The sequence below is a fragment of the Molothrus ater genome, chromosome 9 (assembly GCF_012460135.2).
Source record: "Molothrus ater isolate BHLD 08-10-18 breed brown headed cowbird chromosome 9, BPBGC_Mater_1.1, whole genome shotgun sequence".
Lineage (NCBI taxonomy): Eukaryota > Metazoa > Chordata > Aves > Passeriformes > Icteridae > Molothrus > Molothrus ater.
Window position 1 is genome coordinate 13642198 of NC_050486.2, and position 13610 is coordinate 13655807.

At 38.3% G+C, this 13610-nt stretch overlaps 1 long non-coding RNA gene across 1 annotated transcript in view; it reads right to left on the minus strand.

Moving 5' to 3' along the window:
- The window catches only part of LOC129046774 (uncharacterized), a 124105-nt gene that overhangs the window by 63093 nt on the left and 47402 nt on the right, over positions 1-13610 (minus strand). The window contains exons 5-8 of the long non-coding RNA XR_008508543.1: positions 10161-10310; positions 9980-10041; positions 7462-7632; positions 309-367 (exon numbers count right to left, since the gene is read on the minus strand). This is a non-coding gene — a long non-coding RNA (uncharacterized LOC129046774). The remainder of the gene's footprint in view (positions 1-308; positions 368-7461; positions 7633-9979; positions 10042-10160; positions 10311-13610) is intronic.

Here is a 13610-nt window from a genome sequence, read left to right on the forward strand (position 1 = left end):
TACCACAGTACGAAGAAAAATGCTCTAATACCAAAAGATCCAATTAAAATAATAGGGCCATTTGTTTCGGTAGGATTTCACACATACAAGAGAAATGCTAACCCTTGGGAGAATGTTCTCAGCTCATTTAACAATATATGTTTCCTCTGATATGAAAACTTTAGCTTTTGCATTATAACATCATTGCTAACAAGGCACACGTATATATCTCATAAGTAGATGGAAACACGAATGTGGGAGGAATTATAATAGTTCTTTATCCATACTGCACTCCTCTCAGGATTGACTTGCATCTGTTGTTTACTCACCTGGGTAGCTTTTTCCTCTCCACACATTTAAAATACACACTCAGAAAAGGCTTGGTTCTCTGAAAGACAAGAAGATGGTAAGCAAAAAAACTATGAAGGGAATCAAAGGAAGAATTTGTATCCCAGTTCCAGGGCTACCAAAACATTTCAAAGGGCAGCTGGCATACAGCTTTTTTCCACCAGCCAAAAGAAAGCCAATCTGCTCCCAGAGCACAGTGTATTGAGGGACACCTTGGGCAGGGGGCTGGGCAGGGCTGCACAGGTGCCAGTAGCTCCTGGGCTTCTGTCAGCAGCCAGGGACAGCAGCAAACCTGAAACCTGCAACTCAGGAGGTGCAGTGCTTACCCAGGCAGGCTTAATGGCAGTGAAATAGAAAAGCTAAAATGACCTAATGGACATTGGAAGTTTACTTCACATTTTTGTGTACCTGGAAAAAAAACTCTGATTGAAGATGAGCTTTTTATTTTTTTAACTGGTTTTATGAATCAGTTAAAGATAGTCAGGACTAGTATCTGATGTCACTGAACAATTTCTAACACCTGGATATTTTAACATTGCAATAAATTCACATTCCCAATTTTCCTGTTTATACCAACACCTAATTTTCTCCATTTGTAAGAGAAAGTTCAAACTTGACCAGTCAAGCCATTAATGAGGGAAGATTTATTTTTGTAGATCATTTTCCACTATCAGCACACAAATACTCCTACCTAACCGTGAGGACAAATGTAAAAAATAGATCTGAAACATCAAATCCCTAAAAGAATTTAGGCAATAATCTCAAATTATAGATACAGTCCTACAGTCAAAATGTCAAAATTATGTCCAACCAATTCAGGATTGAAACATGAATGATGCAATTAGGAATTTCATAAAGCCTACATAAGGGACAGCTCTCTAGGAAAAAGCTGGTCTCCAAATACTTTTTTTTCTGCAATACAGTACTTGTAAGTCTAGGACTAAAACTTGCACATGCCTTGTATATTTGATTGACTCCATAAGGTTTTCATCTAAATTCAAAATATAACTGTGTTTAGATATATTTGAACATTTTATTGCATTTAGTTATGAGAGATGAATTTTTCCTGAGAGAACCTAGGGCACATAACATTGCCAGATCATTCCAAACAAGTTAATTCTGAAATGGGCTTGAATCAATAACACAAAACAGGCGGTAAAGCCAATTTTTACGGTAGTCATGGTTTCATAAAATAATATCAAGACAGTCAGATTGTAAGCACCCTGCATCTCAAATATAATTTGCAACCAACTCTAAGCACAAAGAGGAAATAGATAGGTGGAAGACATAGATTAAAAACAAATGATAGATAGATGAAACAAAAAGAACTGGAGGTAAAGAAAGAATGCAGAGTAGTTGCCATTCAACACAGCGTGAAAAAAAGCCAAACAAGTGCAGCATGTAAGTAATTCAAGGGAAATAGAATGCTTTTCTTTCATTTAGGCTTTAAAATTGTTATGAAAAGCCTCGTTTTTCACTCTATCTGTAAGACATAGGCAGACAGGGGATGAATGTATAAATATGTCACCGCAATACGTGGCTTTTAATGAAAATGGATTTTTAATGATCCCAAAAGCTACATTTCTCTCTGACTTGCTCCATTTCCAGACTATCAGCATGAAGTATGCACAGCAAATGCACTGGTTTTGCATGTCCTTCACTAAATCCCAGGACAGCCAAGCATCCAAGCACTGTACAAACCAGAGCTGCCATTATGCAGAGCAGATACAGAGAAGCTGCACGTCCTTCACTGCTTTTATTGAACTTTCAGAGCTCCGTGACACCGCTTTGCCTTCTCCCACAGCAGACCCCAGTGTGGGTTACCTTGCACTCCATATGCATAAATAAAGGATGATGCATGGCAATGTGCCTTGCTGTTGTTCTCTGCCTCAAGGACACTTGTTAAAAGTGTGCCATTCCTCCCACTCCCCCAAGCAGGCTCATTGTCTTGAGGTGCTCCATGTAAAACTCTGAGCACACAAATACCAGAGGATTTAGTTCACAAATGAAGAGAAGCCACAAGGAGGAGAGAGGCTGATGCAATCCATAGCCTTCTTGCTGTCTGAACATAGTGAAGTCTTCTTTCCAATGTCAAAGTTCCCCTTTCAGTCAGTAATAAACAAAAAACACACTGCATAATGTGCAAAAATGTACCAGCTAGTATAAATACCATTTTCCCTGTTTTTTCATGTAGACAATTTATTTTTTTTAGATTTCAGTATCATCATAGAATAAAGGAATATTTTCCTTACTTTATCACCATCCATGAAGTTTTATCTATGAATATTTCCTGTAAGGCAGGTCCATAGGTTAGGAAACTGTAATATACTTGTCATAAAACCAAGACAGCATTTAAAAGGGGCTTGGACTCCTGTATTCACTTCATGTTCAATGCTTCAAGGTAAGCTTTGTGCAACCTATGTTACTTGGACAAAAAACATCTCATATTTCCTGTGTTATCATTTTTGCTTCTTTGAAATAATAGAAGACAGAAGGAATCAGAAAATAGAAGACTGATGAAAAAGATAATGACTGAGAGGTGCCACACAATTGGTTAAAAAATGCTCCTATCCATTAATGAGTCAGAGGGCACAGCCTTTTGAAGGGCCCCACAGAATCACAGAATCAACTATTTACATCACCTAACAAGCAAACAAACAATAAAAAAAAGCTCCCAAAAATCCCCATTTGCTGGGCACTTTCAAATTCATCAGGTTTTCCATTTTGTCTGCTCTCCTGACTCAGAGTGCCTTCCAATTAATATTTATCAAATGTCTCTCCTCTTCATTTAAATCAGTTCAAAAACTGCACCTGTTTCATGAGACCTATGTGTGATTCTGACAGCTGATATTTGAGAAAAAACAAAGATAACTTAAAAATCCTAACCAACTGCACTAAAATGTAATCAAGAAAGAGATTGCTAAGATTAGCTCCACCAGCACAAGACATCAGCAAGGCACGGGGGGGTACCCAGGGACACAGGTGGATAAATATGTGGCGCACAGCCTGGGAAGGACCCCACACATCTCATGCCATCAAATGGGGCTGAAATTCAGCAACAGCACACAACAGTTACTGAGTGCCCTGGAGACAACATATTCGCCTCATTCCTCTAGAAAATAAGGCAAAATACCCTTGCCAGAGTGCCACAAAACAACAACAAAATCAAGCTACATACTCAAAGCCAGAGTTCATTTTAAACAATAAAACGTGGGAAGAGATTAGAAAACAAGAAGCAGCCACTGTGAACGACAACCAGAGGAGGCTATCAAAGCCAAGGCACAGACAGCTACAGTCATTTGCCAATGTACAGATTCACTCCAAGCTCCACTTAAAGCTATCACCGCCTCTACAGAGTACAGGCAAGGAACCAGATTTGCCCTGAAAGGCTACACAGGACTCTTTTACATACACTTTTGCTAATACACAACAAAGTACTTTATACAGCACTTTTGTTGCTTCATTTTAGCAGTTCTCTCACATTATCTAGATGAGAGACAATTGCACAATGGCAGGTAAATCTTGTTAGAAAGCATCCTAAATTATAGGGAAGATCTTGCCTCTAAAACACACAGAAAAGATCACAAGTCTATGTTGTGTATGCTGAGGTATTCTGCCTGGGATTCTTTAAAGAGAATTTGGTGAGGAAGAGACTTGCTGCTTTTTGAAGCAGTTTCCTTCAGGACTGCCAAATTTCAAATTACTTTCTTTCCTGGCAGCTGTTAAGGAACTGGAGTTACTGGAGCAGATTATCAGCCATCGGACTGTCTTCTATAGCAGTCAGCACAGTCCCAAGCCCACAGGAGTTTGGTGGATGTGTCCAGCTGCTGGTCCAAACCCAGGGACTGTGACATGACCCTGAATGTTTCAGGTTTGTGCACATTTCTGCATTATTTCAGAGATCCCTCCATTCCAGAGTACCCTTAACAGGGTCTAGGTCACTTCTGTACCACAGCTCATACAAATTAACTTCTTACATATTTCTGTCAAGCTAATGGACAAAATTCAAAGAATGTACAACCTTAAAGACATTTTAATGTGTTATTTTCAACTGCCTTATTTAAATGGGATAATTTTTTTAAAGCAACATCTTATATCCTTGAGTCATATTTGTTAATTCCCTATTAAAATGCACCCCCTTTCTCACTAATAGAGTGTTTTAAATTATGATCACACATTTTTAAATTCCTACTTCCAATTAATCAAAGCCATAATTCTCATAAACTTAAGCACAGGTTTCATTCCAAATGCAGACAGCTCCCATATTCTATGTGTTTTATACATATTTCAGAGAATGCAAGTCAAACAATATTTAACCAGTCTAAGATTAAAGTTAATTTCCACTGACTTGAACTACTTTTGAATGTGGAAAGACCCAACAGTTCTCAATGGTGACTAGCTCAGTCTTTTTGCAGTCTCAGATATGCTACTGACATGCCCAAATGTAAAGGAATGCCAGCAATTTCAAGTTAAATCAGTTTGGTTAGCTAGATGTTACTACCAATGTTAATGCAGCTCTTCAATGCCTGATCTCATTTTTATTTTCAAAATGCTTCTTATTCCCCTGTTGCTGAGAAAACCTGGCTGTGTCTATAAACTCTCTCATTAAATGTTTTCAAAGCTAAGCAAGGTAGCAAAAAGAAAATTCTTCCTCCTACCTTTCATCTATAATTGTCTTTGAAATTATCTAAATACATTGGCTGTACATTTGGGCATTTTCGAAAAAGAATATTTAGACAATAACATGAATTAAAGTTTTTTTGCCATCTTTAAAACACTGCTCTCATAAACATCTGCAAAAACAGTCTCATTTAAGTCCTGGAAAGATGCAGTGCAACCTGCCTGAATAACACATTTAGGAAAATACAGATGAGGTTCTGGATTTCCAGCTGCAATAAGACAGAAAGCTTCAGAATCATAATCCAAAGAATCCTTACTAGTTCTTGCAGGTTTTTTTAATACTTCATTAAGAGGTTAACACAGTAGTAGTTAGATGCATAAATAAGATATTTTCATTACAATCTAACAAAATCACAACTGTAACCATGATTCATTTTTTTTTAATAACTTTAGTTCTCCAAGACTTCTGATCCTAATGGGGCAATCATGCATCACTGCTGTGTTCCAACAGAACTATTAGGCTCTGTGCTGTGCTAGTGTAATTGCAGTCTAATGGTTTACACTATCATAATGGTACTAAATATTTTACTAAACAAAGTACAATATCTAAGAAGTTATTTAAATTGTTCCAGCTTTAAGATCGTACATCAAAGAAAGAACCGTTCCTTTCTTTCTGAATTGAGAGCAACAAAGATGTCAAAATTAGTTTCTTGTTTCACTTAATAAAGTGCTTAAAACATAACATTAGAAGTAGAGTTTAAAAATCACAGCAAAAAATTAGTTCGTATAAAATGAAAAGTATTAAAATATTTTGAGGCATTTGGATGCTCTGCTTCAGCAGTGTGGCACAGCTTAACAAAGGGTATAGGAACACTCTATTCAGAGTCTAAGTGGGATTTTTAAATCAGAATTTCTGATTATTTACTTTAACAAAACCTTTAATAAAAATCCCACTCTGTGCAAGTGTAGCAAACCATAAACTAAGCACGAGGTACCACAATGATGGTGCAGCTGTGGTCAGTGGCAGCAGAGCCCAGCAGAGCCCCTGGCCAGGCTGTGCCCGACAGGAGCAGGGTGACCTGCCAGCACCTCAGCACATTCTGACTCACAAATAACCCCATGAGCTGAGTCAGACTAATTCTGTAAGGAGGGACATTCAAACAGGCAAGGATTTGTCAATCCTGCCATTAACATACCAGAGTAGCCCCAGCTGCACCCTGCAATGTGCTGCCTTACTCCCTTGGACAAGGCCAAAAATATCTGTAACTCCAAAAGGAGCATTGAAGTTAGTACTAAAAGTGCTCAAAACTTCAAAGATTGCCTCCAGAACTCCTGAAATTGATTTTTAAAGATCTACTTTGCCTAAAGCTAATTTATTCTTAATTCAATTCGCTATTTTTATTAAAAAAACCTTATTTTTTTACTTCTAGCTAAAGTATTAATTTACAGTGTTTTTCAAACACTGTTTTCTTGGAATATATTTTCTTTTTCCCAAAAATCAGGACTTTTTTCAGAAAAGGTTTTTTGAATTTGGACTAGGACACCAGGGGTTTTTTTTTTCCAAAATTTTGTTTACTACTAGTATTTTCCACAACACTAGTCTGCTTAAAAAAAAAAAAAAGGCAAAAACATGTTTGTACTATCTAGAGAACATTTTGTACAGCTCATAATTCCATGATTTAGGGACTGTCAAGATCTAGATCACTTTGTACCTAGAGAATAAATTAGTTCTTTTAAAACAGAATAAAATAAAACTTGTCTTTTACCTGGCACAGGAACTTTTTCAAAAATGTGAAATATTGTGAATTCAGTAATCTGGCAGTAAATAATCTTTGAGCTTGTACCGAGGTACTAATACCAAGAACTAATTATTGCCCATCCTGTAAGTGAGCAGCTGTAACTTTCTAACATTGATGATACATTCTCTTCCTAGCCATGCTCTGCTCAAGTGTAGAGGCACCTCTCCAGCAAGCACTCCTAAAGGACTCACTATCTGCACTATGTTTAAAAAACAAAAAAAAACCAAACAAACAAACAAAAAAAAAAACAACAACAACAACTCAGACATTTGTTAAGGAAAAATGCTACTTAAACCAAACTACTCCAGCAAAATTATCCAATTTTGCCAAAAAGCTTTGAAAATGCACCTAAGGCTTTTATTTCTCATTTGAATTAGGAAATACTTAAAAAAAATACAGATACCAAAAAAACCCAAATAGAAAATCTGTTTTCTAAAGATCTTTAAGATTTATTGATTCAGTATACACACCTAACTTATTACTCTTAGATAATTACCTAACACAATATTCTTCTTACATAGAGAGGTTTAATTTTAATTTACAGTTTAATTGTCCTACTTAAAGTAAGCCTGTCACCTGTGTCACTTGGTGGCTCATAACTGTAATCCTCATTTAATTATTTACTTCAAGGGAGCATTTTAATTATAGACATTACAGTGTGTGTAGAGTAACTCACACTGGAGGGCAGTGACAATTGATACAGTAGAGTGCTCACCTGAATTTCCAGTGGCCACAACTCCACGTGCAGTGGCTCAGCTGCAGAGCCCACCTAGACTGGTGAGAGATGCTCTTCACTTCTCTGGCCTAGGACCACATTTGGGGTGCCTGAGAACAGGCAGGGCCACCAGGGCACAAAGAGCTTGGATTACTACTGCAAGGCTCCCAGCTGAAATATAAATGAGACAATAATGACTTCTCACATCTACACTTGACCCTGCAAATCACCCTTGGACATGGGAGTGGGCACACAGCACTGGCTCCGGGGTGAGGTCACCACTGTGGCCCATTCCTGTGGGGATCACTAATGGAGTGACAGAGCATGAGCTTGCCTCTGATTTATTTCCTGAAATTTCAGCAACCAGTGATTTATGGGTTTCCTAAGATAGGGGCCCCCTATCAGCTTCTTTTCTAATAGCCATCAGTTGACCAATATTGTATGAAATTATCTAATATCTATACAAACTAGGTATATTTTTAGCTTTCAAAGGATCACATTGCACCAAGCTCCATCATTTAAAAAAAAAAAAAGATAAAAAAGAAAAGAAAAAACCACTGCTTTGTGTTTGCTACAAATTTGCCAGATTTGTGGGTTTGTTGGCTATTGCTGGGTCATCTGCAGTAATTTTAACTTCCAAGGCAGACATTTCATCATCACACGAGTGGCACTATGCAACTTCCCTGCTCTGGACCAAGCAATATTTTTCATTGCCTGAAGTCCCAATAGGCAACTTTAAAAACAGTGAAAATACTTCAATTCTCAACATATTTGACACAATAGGATGCATTTCTCTGCAGGTACACCCAGCCAGAAGGGATGGTAAGGGATGCCTTGTCGCCAGGCTTGCCAGCAGGTGACTAGGGCTCTCTGCCTGGGACAGATGGGGACAAGGAGCTGCCCAGCCCTGTTCTACACGCTGAAAAGATGTGCCAGAGTGAAAGAGCCCAGGTTCTGCAGAAGTCCCGTTTTTACCATTAAAACACTTCCAGGATTTGTGGTTTCCGTGATTTACTGTTCAGCACTCCTGACTTGCACGTCTTGCTTAATGCCCAGGCAGCCCCACGGGCAGTCAGGGGTGTTTCCAGCTGGGATCCTGCCCTCTTGGAGAAGCTCCTTCTGCAAACTCCCTCCTACCCAGGAGGAGACACCAAAGCACTCTCTCCCTACCAGGAGACAAGGAGAGAGCTGGTGGGATTTCTGAGGGGCACAGCTCTCCAGCACATCCTGCAGTGCAGAAGGGGGACATTGGGCACATGGGAACTGTAGGCCACCTGGTTCTGAGGTAAGTGCCTCTCACAGTAGTCACTTCATTATTAACAACCTCCATATTGTCATAAGATGCTTATCTTTTTCAATAAACACAAACAGTTACTGAAGGTTTTGTTTGGTGCCTTTTTTTTTTTAATATTGGGATGAACTCAAAGATTGCTTTCTTTAGTATCTACCTTTCTTCAGTGATTAATGTTTTTTCATGAGCAGTGTCATTACATACAATTTTTATCATCTAGATTGTTCTATTGTATTCAGCAACCCAGAAAAAATTTCCTCTTTCTCAAGAAGTAACCTTCAACCTACAGTTTGTCTGCTGCTTCTTACAGTATCCTCTGCACAGCCATGGCCCCTAACAACTGAGGGCATTCAGCACGTTCCTGTACTGAGTATATCACATTTCCCATCTGAAATTGCTTACCTCATCAGTCACTAAGGGCCCAGTTTGGAAGTCATTAAAAATAATGAGAATGCTGGCACTTCTCCCAGCAATAATGGCATTGGATTCTGTGTTGCTTTTATACTTTAAGACATTTGTATATATCCACAAATCATTTAACTCTTATCTTTGTACTAGCTTTAATGAAACTAATGGCTGCTGAAACTGCGTGGGTTTTATTCTACTTTTTATTTAAATAATCTTCTGCCCACTCCATCATAAAACAACACAAACACTTACACAGCATATTGCATCACGAAAGCCCCAAAGTGTTTACCAGGATCACTATATCCACCACTAAAATGCAAGCTCTTCTCAGTCAATAAACACTTCAGCTGACAATAAAGCCACAAGAGAGTTTTCAGAAGGAAAGCTGAAGAGCAACAAATCCAACTTCCCCAAAATAAATTTAGAACCAGGGTCTTGCATTTTCATCTCCATATGTATCTACTGTAGCCTTTCCCTCCTATGACCATGCAAAAAAAAAACAAAACCCTAACTCCACATTAACTCACTGAGTAACAACATCTTTCCTGCAGGGTCCATATCTTACAGGCTTCGACAGGATAATGAGCCCTCAGGAACATGCTCCAGGCCAGCACTAAATGCACCCTTAGAGTTTCAACTAATTGTTGGAAAACACATATTAATGCATATTAAAACCTTAAAAGATTCACCCTTAATAGTCAAGGTCTAGCTCAGGGCTAATGTAAATTTCTTATCGCTACGCTCTTCCTGATAGAAACACATACAATTTACATGGTTTGAAATAAATAAGAATAATACAAATATGGAAAAAAATCTCACCTTCTTTAGATGTGTGTTTATTTGCTCCAGGCATACATTTGAACTGTAGATTACAAACAGAGCTGTCATGAGGACAAACACAAAAGTTACAGATCCAGCACTGCTGCATAGGAAGTGTGATATTTCAAACTCATAGAAATCAATGACAGTATATAAAATTACTCATACATTTTGACATCACCTGCTCACAGAGGAGGTGTCTAAGATGCAAAGGACTTGAACTCCAGTCACCCTGGAAGTCCATCCAGAGTGTGAAATATCCAAAGATCTTGGACCGCTGCTGAAAGCTCTGTCCTATTAAAAATCACTGTGACTTAACAGACTGATTTACCTAGGTAGGAGCATAAAGAAAAGGCAGGTGCAAGTCAAATAGCAGTAATTCTAACCAATAATAAAACTGCAAGTACCAGAAGTAATAAAAAAGTTCCCCAAATGCTTCATAAGGTGAACTTTAAAGGTGTTTTGATGTTATTATCAGTATATGTGAAAATCTGAAAAACATTACCACTGCATAGAAGTTAATCTAAAAGCCCATTCTGTAAGGTTATTAAAAAATACTTTTAAGGCTGTTAAATGTTTAATACCTTTGCAAAGTATTTTCTTTGCATTTATTTTTAAGTGCTGGATGAGGTCTGCTTTCAGAACACATCATCTCAAAATATTTTAAGCCATGTTACAAATACCTTACCAAGCTACAAAAGAAATTACCCAGCCATCCTTAGCAGTAACTATCATTAGTTTGATTTTTTAAATCAATTAGTTCAAGGAATGAAATGACATCAAATTAGCTATATGATTATCAATCTAGTTTGAAATTATCTACCACCTATCATCCACAGCACTACTAGTACAAGCTACACAATTTAAGCAATAGGTCCAAATGCTCAGGCATCATAAGTGATCCCACCATTTTAAGACATGAGAACATCCTTATGTAGCCCAAATAAGGGAAGAAGAATGTCAAAATTGATTTGAAGATAATATTGAACATCAAAGACAAATAACATTGTGGCAATTTTATTAAAATATAAATACGTTTTTAGAATATTTGGGGAAATTTTACATTCTTTTTTCTCCTTCAGTGAATGGCAAAAGGAAGATAGTAGTTTTCAGATACCAAAAGCCTGTCTGTGGCTCATTATCCAATTAATTTATATGAGTAAATTAGCTGAATCAAGCTAAATGACAGCTAGGTGCTCCAAAAAAGCTAGTAGTATATCACAATAAGGGGCTTTCAGAAAATTAGATCAGTGCAGAGGTCTTTCCTTTTGAATCTTCGAAACACATTAAAAGACACTTCTATGTTCACTTTCAGAAAAATAAGCATTTAAGAAAGGGATGACAAGTTATTCATATTCAGAAACTCACTGAGAAGATTACAGGTGTTATAGTAGCAGTGGAGAGTTTCATGGCAAAAGCATGACAGAATTTTTTCATCCAGATCCTCTTCCACTAAATGGATAAGATTTCTCATACCCATTATCTCAGATGTCTCCCTCCTCTCTTCCTCAAGGAAAAAGGAGACAGCTTGGTAGCTCTGTTCTTCCATCCCCTCTTACCACTGCACCTGCTGCACCCATTTGAAAACATCCTGCCATCCAAGGTGCTTCTTTTTACACTGAGACAGGAATGACACTAGGGACAGCTCAACCAATCTTGTTAGTCTTTTATGAAATTACATGGGATCATTGCTTTTTAAGGCCTTGTAAGAATCCTGCTTTGGCTTTGTGCAAATGTAGGATAGTACAGGGGATCACACAGGACTTTAAAAACAGCTGAACAACTAGGGAGAACTGAATCTGGATTCATCACATTGGGAGCAGAGTTAGAGATTTAGTGCCAGGTAATGTAGAAAAAAATATAAACAGCCCCTTCTGTTTGAATCTAAGCATCAATTCTAACTAAACTGCAGGGTTAAAATCTGATCTTAGGCAAAGTAATCACATAAAAGCTCCAACTAAACTCCTAAGTGTGAACTCTGCTGCAATGGGGAATACACACACTCAGGCTGCACAGAAGCTTCCATTATGTGAAAAAGAAAAAAGCACAGCTTTTCTTCCCACTGAGATGCTTCTCACACTTTTTCATTTTAGTGGTGGTTTGTTTTCCACTCTCCTCTCTCCTGTCACCTCAGACAATGGCAGTTCAAGTGGATAATACAAGCAGAGGGGACATTTCTAATTCATCTCACTCCTCTCTCATTTTTTGTTTTTGTTGCTATTGTTTTACATGCATCAAAATGAGAATTTTGCCCAAGACACTGTGTGTATGAGAAAGTCTGTGTCACTCAGAGATTCTGAGCACCAGGTATTCATTGATGGCTTTCAAGTAGATCCTGAAGTGGCAGCCAAGAATTTACAGCTGAGGGAGCTGAGGCTACTTAGTCTGGAGAAAAGGAAGCTGAGGAAGACCTTACCACTCTCTAAAACTGCCTGAAAAGAGGCTGCAGCAAGGTGGGGCCAGTCCTGGAAAAGAAGCAATAGCATGAGAGGAAATGCCTCAATTTGCCCCAGGTGAGATTTAGACTGGTTATTGGGAAAAAGTTCTTCACTGAAAGAGTTGCCAAGCACTGGAACAGGCTGCCCAAGGAAGCAGGTGTGTCACCATCCCTGGAGGGATTTAAAAGGTGAGTAGATATAGCACTCAGGGACATGGTTGGGGTGGTCTTGGCAGTGTTGGGTTAATAGTCAGACCTTTGAGGACTTCTCCATCCTAATGTTTCTGTGATTCTATCTTCCCAAAATATTGCACATCAGCAGGAAAAAAAAAATCAAGCCTTTGGTTTTCACATCCAAATGTTAGTTAAGAAAGTGTTTAACCATGGAGACATTTTCAGAACATTAGTTCATAGCCTTTGCACCATGTAATCAGAAGAAATTTTAAACTGATTGTGCAATTAAACACAATATACTCTTGCAGCTGCCATTTATCACACTGCTACCATTTCAAGTAACCTGGCCAACAAAACTGTCTGGTACCTAGGAGTGAAAAAATGAGAAGGATAATGTTCTGTAGGAAAACAGGTCTATCCAACATTTTATAGTGCTAAAAGTACCCTCGGGACTTGTTCTGATACCTTGTAATTATGCACACATACCCTGATTTATGGTCCATGTCTCCCAGCTCAAAGTAGTATGCACTCTGTTTCATATCTTGCCCTATTTATGTGTAAAATACTCAAGTCTGTAATGCCATAAAAGAGAGGACAGGCTCATTGCACATGTTACTATTGATTTCATATGAGCATAGGCATAATCTAATGATCCTTTTCAACTAAGGATAAATACGCACAATTTAGCCTTAAACATATTCAGTGTCAGATCATTTCAACTGCTGCCTTTGAGAAATATGCCTGTGATGTTAAAGACCTCTGCTGTCCAGCCTCCTCCTTAAGACTGTAGAGAGTGTGGCAAAGGAGACAAATTTGTCCAAACTGGAAACGGGACAGGAAACACTGTCAGCTGTGTATCAAGACACATATCTGCTTCAGCCTAAGCTTGTGAATTCACGTTCCACAACTTCCCCCTGCTTCTCTCCACCTCCACATGACTCCGTTCTCTCACTGACCACCTATGTAATTAATGAAGAGAATCCACCTTGTCCAAGTGAGGACTAGGAAAGAGAGATGTGG